Genomic DNA, 12,018 nt, shown 5'->3' with positions numbered 1-12,018 from the left:
GTGTTCTCTTGTTTGTTGTCCTGGCTCTCCCAGGAAAGCAGAGGTCATCACACAGGGTGACCAACATGCCAACAGAAGCGCAGGAGATAATCGATGGAGGGAATCCGAGAGGGAAGGGATGGGGGGATTTGGCGGAGGAGGCTGCTGCTAAACTCCCAGAGGTTCCCACTAGAGTTATCAATCAAGGATAACAGACACAGTGCCTAGAACTCTCCAGAATGTTTAAATTTTTTTTGAGATCAGAAAAAATATAATAATAAATGTAACGATAAATCCAGCCTGGATTATATTTGTGTTTTATAGCAGCAAAACATAATTTAAAAAACTTTTTTTTTTTTTTAAACGGAGAAAAGGGCTCACAAAGACGAAGTGCAAAGGGCGCGGGACAGTCATAATTAAGTCCTGGGTACGGTTTACACTTTCTGCTTTTAAAAAAGAAATGGATATCGAGATATTTGTATGAGACCTCTTGATTTTACATATTAGGAACTCGCTTTAAACAAAACATACATTGTGTGGCCCAACAAAAGAGGTGGAACTTAGCCTGCAGCCTCTTGAAGACTCGGGCAACGCCCGTGGCTTGACAAGATTTCGGGGACACTTCTTCAGTCTGAGTGCCCGAGCACCCCACTCAGGAAAGAGTCAGGGGGAGTAGAAAGCCTTCGGGACACAACAAGGGTCTGACGGTTAAATCCCCGCCCAGTCCGGTGGTGGAAGCTCGAAGGCCACTTCGGCCCCTGTGGAGCCTCAACCGGCGGTCGCGGGCTTTGCTCGTTCGCGGGTTTTCCCGGCTCCTACACCGACTTCCAGGGTTAGGGGGTGGGGTCTTCCCGCTCATCAGGCAGGCTGGAGCATGAGGCAGGGACAGTCGTCCCCGACACCTACGGCCCCGGAGCCCAGGCCGCCCCCCTCCGCCCCATCTCTCGCAAAAAGGCCCGCCCGCCAGCCGCAGCCTGTCTCCTGGGTTAGACCGGCTCCTCGCGGGGTCTGCTCCCGGCAGGCGAAGCTCCACACCGAGGACTCGGAGGTGGTTTTAAGACCGCAGCGGCCAGGACTCCTCCTCCCGCGCTGCTCAGGGAGGCGGGCTGAGCTCTTCACAAGGCCCTGCCAAACGAGCCCGCCATTTCATACGGAGACTTCCGCAGCCTCCCCGCCTTCGCTCGGCCGGGAGCTGCCGGGCCGGAAGCTGCGGGGTCTCGGGGCCCCGGCTAGTTCCCGCCGAGCCGCGAGCCGAGGGTGCGCATGCTCCGCAGAGGCCCGCACGGGGCCTGAGTAAACCCTGATAGAGCCATCGCGAGGCGGGGTAAGCGGAGCTCCAGTGGCGCAATCGGTTAGCGCGCGGTACTTATACAGCAGTACATGCAGAGCAATGCCGAGGTTGTGAGTTCGAGCCTCACCTGGAGCATGACCCTTTTGGATACCCGCACGTTCCCCACTTTTACTTCCGTGCTCAAGGAAACGAATCAGTCTCTGTTTAGTCTCCTCAGTTCCTGTCTCTGACTGCTCTGCGAGTATGTCCTGCTCCGCGGCAGGCAGGAAGCCGCTAGTATCCGCTCCTCTAACTCCCTTTCCAAGCTACTTGTTGCCTCCCGCGAACCATCTAGCCGCCCGAACCCGGACGTTTACCTGCTGCTCCCTCTCCCTAGGCGTTTCCATTAACGGCATCCCCGATCCCGGTACCGGGGATGTGGACCGCGGGAGCGCTGCACCGGTGATGGGACCCTACCTGGGTCTCGTCATCGAAAATTCCGGCGCCCTCTCTACGGGGCTTGCCCGAGCTTCCGGAGCCGGTTCCCGGCCGCCGCCTCTCACCCAGGAGCGGGAGCGGCGGGGTGCGCGTAGGCTGGCGGGGCGGGAGCCGAGCGACCACTCCCGCGAAGCCCAGAGCGGGAGCGGTCCCTGTCCTCCTTTTTAACTACTACTAACTGGTCGTCGCCCCCTCCCTCGGATCTGCAGAGCCCCTAGACGGCGGGCCCTTCTCCCCTCCCCAGGCCTCCAGGCTTCCCTGGGCGGATCTGCGGGGTTTGGGAAAAGGGCCTGGGCGTTTCCCTCCCCATTTGTGCCCCTTCTCCCCGGTGTCAGTCAGGACGGGTGGAATTCGCTGGCAGACGGGAGAACAGACGTTTTCTACTGATATCCTTTCCTGCCCGCCGCACACCCCATGTTCAGAAGTACCCCCCCGGAACGCAGGAAATCTGCCAGCTGGATTTGGAATGTTCCAGCGCGTGAACGCACCCCTGAGGCACGGGGGCCGCTTTGCCAGGGGATGGGTGGCCGGGGGGTGCCCCACATCCCCGGGAGGTGGGGCGAAGTGGGGAACAAGAGTAGCCGGGATGAGAGGCCTCCCGGACGCGTTCTCCCATAAGCGTGGTTTCAGCTGTTTTTATGGGGTGTGCTAGTAAACTCCTGGGATGGAAATACTATCAGGAGTGCTGAGAAGAGAGACCTAGAAAGCTCTGAGAAAGTGGGCGGAAATCTTGTCTTCTCGGCTACTAACCCCAGACCCCCATTCCGAAAGGGCAGCCCCACACTACCTGGAATGTGAGAAAGTCCACCCACGTCACCTAACCTGGCTGGACCAGACGTTTTCGCTCACCGGCTCGTCCTCTGCAGATGGTGAGGGCTCCCCTTTAGAAATCTAGCCAGCCTGGAAACAAATATCTATCCGCCACCCCGACACAAAAAATTTGCTTATTTTTTTTAAAATTAGCTTTATCGAGATATAACTCATATACCCTACCATTCACCTATTTAAAGTTTGCAGTTCAATGGATTTTAGTACTTTCACAGATAGGTGCAACCAGTAATCACCACAGTCAATTTTAAAGTATTTTTATTGACTCAGTAGGAAATCCTGTATCCTTCAGCTATGACCCCACCCCACCCCTAAATAATCACTAATTTATTTTCTGTCTCTACATTTCCCCTTTTCTGGGCCTTCATATGAATGGAATCATAATGTGTGGTCTTTTGTGACTGGCTTCTTCCAATATTTTCAAGATTCATCCTGTCCTAGCTTGTATCAGTACTTTCTTTTTTTTTTTAAATCTATGACTGGATAATATTCCATTTTATGGATTCTTTACAATTTTGAATAGAGAAAAGGCTGGCATTTTAAAAACATTTGCTGAAAATTTTTAAAAAGGAAATTAATGTTAAAATGTACAAAGCATAAAAAGTCACACTTGCCAAGTGTGTCTTTTTAACTTTCAGAGGTTATCATTGCAAGAACTGGTCAGATATTTCCAAAAGCTCAGCTAAGCTTTTGGAAATAAGCTTTTGGGCCCATGTGGGCCCCCCACGTGGACAGAAACAAATGAAAGAAAGATCATTCTGCCCAACCCCCTGTCCACACTGGGAATCCCCTCTACAAAACCCCAGCTCCTGTTTGAAAAGTTTTAGCATCAGCATTTCATTTCTTCTCAAGGTGATGCATTCCACTTTCTGTCAACTCTAATGGTTAGAACATTCTTCCTCTTAAATATTGTTTCTGTCCCTACAGGTTATTGCTGGAATGATGGTGGTTTGGGGAACTCTTTTACTGGTGAGGCGCTGAAGTGGGAAGGTAAGAAGCTAAATTAGTTGTCCTTGCCCTATTTAAGCTAGAAATCACCAGCTAGATTATTAGTGGATTACAAACAAACAAATAGACCACTGGCAGATTTGTAGGTCAGTGTCTTTAATGTGAGGTTGATAGGTCTTTTAAAGGTTGTGAAGACTGATAAAGATCAAGTCAGAAAATTATGGAAACATGCTATAAAAACCATAAAGTACTACATATACAGGTCTAAGGAGGTGGCATTCCTATCACCGCAAAACTAGTGGATTAGACCTGTATGCAAGGAGGAAGGTGGATAAATATGAGTTGGATAAACTCAGAAGGCAGGGTGAAGTTATAGCTGAATAGCTGTAGCTGTCTAGCTGGAGGGAAGCCTGACCCGCCCATTGAACTCCACTGAACTATACAAACAGGTTGACATTAACTTTGTAGATGGCTTTGGACAGGCTAATTAAAATTGTGTGTGATACAAAGATCTGGAAGGGAGTGCAAATTCAGTAGAATTTGAAGGTAGAATAAGAGACAAATGTTTCTGACAAGTGACAAGATGCAGTTTGATAGAGATAGTTGTAAGCCTGTGTTCAGTTCAGAGTTTAGTGTGGTCAGTGCCTGGCCTGACAGCTGTTTGCATATAAAGAATCTGGGCATATCGGATATGCACAACCTCAGTTGTCCTGGCCCTGTGATTCAACTGCTGAGAATGTCATCCGATTATTAATGCGTTACTGCATAATGCATTACATGGTGTGGTGTCAGAGATCATAAAACAGCAGTCTGTGGAACAAATCTAGCCTCCAGACAGGTTTTGTTTGGATTTCTAGCACTGATTTGTAAAGTTGAAAAAATAATAATCATTTGCCTACACATTTGGAGATTTTACTGCAATGCCTAGATTTCAAGTTTTCAATGAAAAATTAGAAGACTTGTTCATCTCCAGCCCTTATTCCCACATGCCAACGTTTCCCTCCCCTTTGGATGAACATGTATGTGATTTTCCGTTTGTCACGGTCCTGCAACTCCCCACTCATCCCCAACACAGAGGTGGGTACCAGCTGCCACTGTTCTACCCACTTCACTTGCTTTGCTGTTTTCTTCACCACTGACTCATTCCTCTCATTTGTGACCGACAGTCATTGAGTATGTGGGTAAAGATAGGGAATACTCACGTTGAACTCAACCTGATGGCTATCACCTGTGTGAACACAACCCATTTAAAATTCAACAAACCAAATCCCCAGTTCTTTATTATGAAAATTTTCAAACATATCCAAAGTAGAAAAAATAGTATATTTAAAAGTAGAGAATATATTTAATATATATCCATCCATCACTATTTTCAAGAATTGTCATTTATCTCATTCTCACAACATTTCCCCCTACCACAGTCACCAAAATATTTTAAAGGAAATTCCAGCTATGGTTTAATTTGACTTGTAAATACCTCGGTATGTATACCCAACAGGTAGCCACTTTTTAAAAGAGCATAACCACAATATCATTATTATACCAAACAAGGCTAATAATAGTGCCCCTACATCATTTAACACCTTGTCTGTATTCAAATTTCCACACTTAGCTCTGAAAGATATTTTTACCATTGGTTTGTTTGAATCAAGAGCCAAGCAAGGTCCACACACTAAATTTGATCAAAATATCTTAAATATCTAAATCTCTCTCTCTCTTTTCATTTATGCTAATTACCCATTCTCTTTTATGATGTTTATTTATTTTATTTTTGATTATTGGCCATGTAGCATGTGGGATCTTAGTTCCCCCACCAGGGATCGAACCTGTGTCCCCTGTAGTGGAAGCCTGGAGTGTTAACCACTGTGTGGGTCACCGGGGAATTCCCTATTTGTTTGTTGATCTATAGAATTTCCCATAGAATTTGGCGAATTGAATAACAAGGCATCATTTCAAAAGTTCTTCAATCCCCCTGACATTTAAATCTAGAAGCTTGGTAATATTAAGATTCAAATAAAAAAAAATAGATTATAGGTGGTTCTATATATTATTGTATCACAAGAGGGAAAGTACATAATGGCTGGTTGTTCTGCTTTTACTGATGATTTCGGGTGTGCTCAGCCTGGTCCATGCATTATGAAATGCCACATCAGCTTCTAACCTAATGATTTTTTAGCAGCTGTTGATGCTCTGTCTAGATTTATTATTGTATTAAGGATTACTCAATAATGGTTTCTAATTCTATTATTCCCTCTGTATTTGTGACTGTGATACCTTAAAAAAAACAACAACAACAACCTTTTTTTCCATCAATGATTTGGTTTTCCTAAAGCACAATTCACAAAGAAAAGGTTAGATAATATTGCTGGACTCCTCCTTTTTCTACTAATATTTAGAATAATGTATTGATGCTCTAACAATTCCCATAGGTGACCAATTAGTTTTTTTATTCCACAGCTTTTTTAAAAAGGTATGTTTGACATACAATGAACTGCATTAATGATGTGGAGTGGCTTTTCTAGTGCTTGTTAAATATTCAGATATCTTCTTTGGTGAATTATCCTTTAAAATCTTTTGCCTGTTTTTTATTGAGTTACTCATGTTTTTATTATTGAGTTATAAGACTTTTTATATATTCTAGATATAATTCCTTTGTTGTGTATATGTTTTGTAAATAATTTCTCTCAGTTGTGGTTTGAGTTTTGTTTTTCTAAATGGTGTCTCTTGAAAAGCAGACTTTTAAATTTTGATAAAGTTCAATTTATCCATTTTTTCAATTATGGATGATACTTTTGGTGTTATAGCTAAGAAATTTTTGATTAACCCAAAGTCACCAAGATGGTATTCTGTGTTTTAGCTCTTACCTTTAGGAGTTCACTTTTGTGTATGATGTGAGTAGAGGTCTAAATTTTTCTTTTCTTGTGTATGGATATCCAATTCTGGTCAGAGAAGGCAATGGCACCCCACTTCAGTACTCTTGCCTGGAAAATCCCATGGATGGAGGAGCCTGGTAGGCTGCAGTCCATGGGGTCACTAAGAGTCGAACACGACTGAGTGACTTCACTTTCACTTTTCACTTTTTGTGCATTGGAGAAGGAAATGGCAACCCACTCCAGTGTTCTTGCCTGGAGAATCCCAGGGATGGGGGAGCCTGGTGGGCTGCCGTCCATGGGGTCACACAGAGTCAGACACTACTGAAGTGACTTAGCAGCAGCAGCAGCATCTAATTCTGGCACCATTTGTTGAAAAGCATACCCTTTCCTGATTGAATTGACTTCACAGATTGTCAAGAATGAATTGATCATAATTGTGCTGGTCTTTTGCTGGCCTTCATTCTATCTTATTGAGCTATATGTCAATGTGGTGTCACGTGTTGGTTGCCATAATCATACAAATATATACATACCATATATAAAGTTATATGTATTTATATGACTGTAGTAATCAACACATAACACTACACATTAGGGTTAGTTTGCCAATTTGTATGAAAATATCCTGGGAATTTTACAAGAAATCTGTTGAGTGAGAATTGCCTCCTTAACAATGTTGAGCCTTCTGATTCCATAAATAAGATTTGTATTTTCACTTATTTAGGTCTTTAATTTCTTTAAACAATGTTTTATAGTTTTCAGTGTTGTAATGTTGTATTATTTCTTCCTTAAATATTTGGCAGAATTCACTAGTAAAGTACTATGGGCCTGCAGTTTTCTTTGTAGGAAAATTTTTTAAAAACCCTACAAATTCAGTTGTTTTTTTTTTTTTTTAGATAAATATGGGGGCTATGCAAGTTATTTATTTATTCTTAAATGAGTTTTGGCATTTTGTGTCTTTCAGAAAATTTTGTCCATTTCATTAAATTTGTTGAATTTATTGGCGTAAAGTTGTTCATAATATTCACTTCTTGTCTTTAGGATCTGTAGTGATGTCCCTCTAACTTCTGATATTGATCATTTGTGGTTTTTTTGTCCTGATCAAACTCAGAAGATGTTTTCCACTTTTATTTATCTTTTCACATATCTAGTTTTTTGTTTCATAGATGTGTTTTCTATTGCTTTCCTGATTTTCATCTGATTCGGGTGCACTTGAAGAGAATGTAGACTGTGCTGCTGTTGGGCAGCATGTTCTATCGATATTAATTATATCAAATTGGTTATAGAGTTCTGCAAACCTTCTGTGTCTTTGATTTTTCTGCCTACTTGTTCTAGCTATCATTGAGAGAAGGGCATGAAAGTAACCAACTGCAATGATAGATTTTCTTGTTTCACCATTTAGTTCCATCTTTTCCTCCTTCATGTTGTTGGAGCTCTGTTACTGGCCTTATAAATGTTTACAACTGTTACGTACTCTTGATTCTGATACCTGACCCTATATTCTATAACTGACCCTGTTACCATTGTTGATGCTTAATTTGTCCCATGTTTGGCCAGGGTAAGTCCCATTAAGTTGGCTCCTAGGTCTTTTTGACATAATCTTAAATCTGAGATATGATATGTTTCTGGTGTAACAAGATATTTCAAAGTGCATTTTGTACTTATCTTCTCTCAATCCTGGAATTGGCCATTTCTCCTAAGAGCCAAGTTCTTTTTGGTGGGAAATGTTATTTAGGTGAGCACAATCTGTGTGCTAGAGTTCCTGACTGCTACTCTGTGGTTGTCATATTTTCAAGCCTTTCCAATAGACAGAACTAGGACATGCATATTTTTTTAAAGAGAGAAAAATAGGGACTTCCCTGGTGGTCCAGTGGCTAAAACTCCACACTCCTAATGCAGGGGGCCTGGGTTTGACCCTTGGTCAGGGAACTAGATCCCACTTACCACAACTGAAGATCCTGCATGCCACAGCTAAATATCCCACTTGCTGCAATGAAGATCAAAGATCCTGTGTGAAGATCCAACTGAGACCTGGTGCAGCCTAGATAAATAAATAAATATTAAAAAAAAGAGAAAAATAAAACTCGAGTTTATAGTGATATTTCCAGAATTTATACACTTTGATTTTATACTTGTATTGCTTCTCTCTTGCTCTAAAAATATTAGTTCTTTACAACTCTTACATAATTATTTATTGCTATATCGTACCACATAATAGCTTAAAAGTAATATTACGTATTATTTCTCATAATAAGATTATTACTTACAGTTTAAGATTCCTTTGTGATTTCTTTTGTCCTTAGTTCATATTCAGAATACAGTATTTGAAGTATTGTGTTTAAAGTAATTTTTCTCTGTGGCTATGCTATCAACTTGATACTCAGTAAATACCTTTTGATTGAGTTTGTTTTACATTTTTAGGAATCTCTTTTTTTAAATTTTTGATTGGAGGATAATTGCTTTACAATATTGTGTTAGTTTCTGCCATACATCAACATGAATCAGCCATAGGTATACATATGTCCTCCCCCTTTTTCTTTTTATTTATCTAAAATATTTACATGCTTCTAAACGTAAAACTATAAAACAAGGTTTATTCCAAGAAGTCTAAACCTTGTCCCCTAATCCTGTTTCCTCTCTGTTTTTTTTTTGTATAGGTGATAATTTAAAAATTGCTTTCTTGTGCTCGCTTCGGCAGCACATATACTAAAATTGGAACGATACAGAGAAGATTAGCATGGCCCCTGCGCAAGGATGACACGCAAATTCGTGAAGCGTTCCATATTTTTTAAATAGACTCTCTTGAGTTCTGTAAAAAAAAAAAAAAAAAAAAAAAAAAAATTGCTTTCTTGATATATCTTTCCATTATTTATTCTTAAAAAAACATAAGCAAAGACACGTCTGTGTTTGTATTCCACTTCCTCTCCTTCTTTTTCAAAAGCTCTTCTATTCATTGCTGATTCCACAGATAGTATATTCTGATTATTTCAAAGTTGTGAATAGGACTCTTCCTTACTCCTTATCACAGTGCATAGTATTCTGTTCCTGTGGATGTAGCATTGTTCATTCAACTAGTCCTCTACTCATGACATTTGGATGTTTTCAGTCTCCTGGTTTTGTAGATGATGCTGCAATAAAGTTCACAAAGTTTTAAATATTTTGCTATTTTATCTTTGAGATAGATTCTATATGTGGGATTGCTGGTCTGAGGAATGGATGTCTATAAAATATAAATCTGTATGATTATATTTAATTTTATGTATAGTAATTTATATTATGTATAAAATGTAATATCATACATATATTTTATATGACATATATAGGAACCTGGTGGGCTACAGTCCAAAGGGTCACAAAGAGCTGGATACGACTGAGCGACTAAGCATAATATATATATAAAATTATATATGTAAAATTATCTTTAAAGAGGGTTTATGATGTGATGGTCCATGTGCATGAGGCCACTGGAATTCACCTCGTCAGAGCAATGGTTGAAGGACCTGGGCCGAGTGATGCTATATGGGGCGTTTTCATGTCCTCCAGTTCCAGTTCCAGGGGAGACACCACTTAATGCCTTTCCCCAGTGGTTATTTAAGGAAGTGGCATTTACTGGAGGCCCTGACATAAGGCATGGCTGGCCGAGGACCTCACCTCAGAGGGGTGCCCTAGTAGAGAACCCAGGCTTAGAAAAAGTCCCCAAGATTCCACCTTCTGACCCTTGGTTCTGCCCTGCTACCTTCAGCTTAACCCATCTCCGTTGAGTCTTTTAGTTTTATAATATTCAGTCATTTAAAAAATCATTTTATTTAGCCAATTATCATTTTATTATCTTCATATTTCCTAATTATTCTTATCTTAAAAAATTTGTTCTGTCTTAACTATTTCATTCTTTTAAATACTCTGGCTAAGGAGTAGATTTCCTTGTCTAACTTTCATTATACACCCTTCCCTTCTATCTGGTCTTTGCATTCATTTCTGCTTAGCCTTCTTTCAACTTTTTATTCTAAATTTATTAATCTTCTGCTATCTGATTTTTGGTTTTTGATGTAAACTGTAAAACTGAGTTCTCTTTAAGTGTTTCCTGTTCCCTGTTGGTTGGCGGGCCCTTTGGGAACAGAACCCCTTGGCAGGTGGGTGGGGTAGGGCTCATCCTGAGGGGAAGCCTGGTGGGGTGAGGGTCTTCCCCCCTCTGTTGGCTCTCTGCCTTTCTCCACGGAGCCCTTGATGACTCCTGACCTTAATGATCAAGGGACTAGATGTTCCTCTTATTTCCCATAACAATAAGCCATCAGTGATGACTAGCATTGAGACTCCAAGGAATATGGCTCCCAGAGAAGAGCAGGCTGAAGAGGGATATATGACTTGCTTTCAAATATTCACGAAAGGCGTAGACATTTTCAGTCTTTTTTTAAAAGTCTTTATTAAGTTTGTTTTAATATTGCTTCTGTTTCATGTTTTGGTTTTTTGGCTGCAAGACATGTAGGATCGTAGTTCCCCGACCAGGGATGGAACAGGGGATAAGAATCCACCTGCCATTGCAGGAAGTGGGTTTGACTTCTGGTCTGAGAAGATCCCACATGCCACGGGGCAACTATATGCCCACGCGCCACAACTACTGAGCCCACGCTCTAGGGCCCGTGAGCCGTGACTGCCGAGCCCAGACACCTCAGAGCCTGCACGCTGCAGCTCCTGGAGCCTGAGCGCCCGGAGCCTGCGCTCTGCAACGACGGACGTCACCACAGTGAGAAACCCGTGCGCCCCAGGGAAGGGTAGCCCCTGCCCACCACAACCGGGGAAGGCCCACGCGAAGCCACGAAGACCCAGTGCAGCCAAAAATAAAAATAAATAGATGATAAAAAAAAGAGGTCTGCTAATGTTTGAGTCTCTGATTCTGAAGACTAGCTTCATCAGTTCTCTTTCCGTGGTTTGGAGGTTCAAGCTAAAAAAGTGCCCCTTTGCGATGGCCAGTTAGATTGAGTTTCTCACTTGTAACCAAAAGGGATCCTGACTCGTGCAGTTATTATTGATGCTATGTACAAAACATCATTTTATATTGATGGCTGATTTTTCAAATTTCTTAATAAGAATTCCTTTCTGAAGGAAATGGCGGCATCCAATCATTCAAGCTCTTAAACTGGCCTGGGGATGAAGTTCATAGATACTCCCCTGTGCCTTTTGCGCAGAGCCCAGCCCCTGCTACCAGCACACTTGCACCCCCACTTGAATGACTCATCCAAAGCACAACACTTGGTTTTTTTTCCCTCCCAAACCTGCTTCTCTCCTAGTCTTTCCCATCCCTCAGATGGTTCTTTCGTCCATTCATGTGGATTCTAAGGGAAAAGCTTAGGTGGTAGCCTTCATCATCCCCTTTTGTTCCCTCTAGATCTAATCCATCAGCAAGTCCTGAATCTCCCTCTCCTCGGTATACTGGGCCCTGCCTTTCTCTGCATCCCCAGTTTCTATTGTCTCCTGCTTGGACTCTGCAATAGCTCCTTAACTGACTCCCTGCCTTTACTTCTTAGCCTTCTCCTGTCTCTTCTCTACGCTGAAGCCCAAATGGGCCTTTAATTACACAAATCAGATCCTGTCATTTCCTCGCTTAAAACCACTGACTTTCCAGTG

The 12,018-nt window shown here is 42.2% G+C and overlaps 1 long non-coding RNA gene and 2 other non-coding genes across 3 annotated transcripts in view; all 3 read left to right on the top strand.

Moving 5' to 3' along the window:
* Window positions 1-957: 957 nt before the first annotated feature.
* The window catches only part of LOC136164431 (uncharacterized), a 152,851-nt gene continuing 141,790 nt past the window's right edge, over window positions 958-12,018 (top strand). Inside the window, exons 1-2 of the long non-coding RNA XR_010662352.1 lie at window positions 958-1,303; window positions 3,503-3,565. This is a non-coding gene — a long non-coding RNA (uncharacterized lncRNA). The remainder of the gene's footprint in view (window positions 1,304-3,502; window positions 3,566-12,018) is intronic.
* Window positions 1,313-1,405, top strand: TRNAI-UAU (transfer RNA isoleucine (anticodon UAU)). The gene is given in 2 exon segments: window positions 1,313-1,350; window positions 1,370-1,405. It is a non-coding gene; the product is annotated as a tRNA-Ile (tRNA).
* Window positions 9,079-9,185, top strand: LOC136165580 (U6 spliceosomal RNA). The gene has a single exon (XR_010662589.1). It is a non-coding gene; the product is annotated as a U6 spliceosomal RNA (small nuclear RNA).

The sequence above is a fragment of the Muntiacus reevesi genome, chromosome 3 (assembly GCF_963930625.1).
Source record: "Muntiacus reevesi chromosome 3, mMunRee1.1, whole genome shotgun sequence".
In the NCBI taxonomy this organism is placed as follows: domain Eukaryota; kingdom Metazoa; phylum Chordata; class Mammalia; order Artiodactyla; family Cervidae; genus Muntiacus; species Muntiacus reevesi.
Note: the sequence above shows the minus strand (reverse complement) of the source record. Positions and strands in the feature narration are given on the sequence as shown.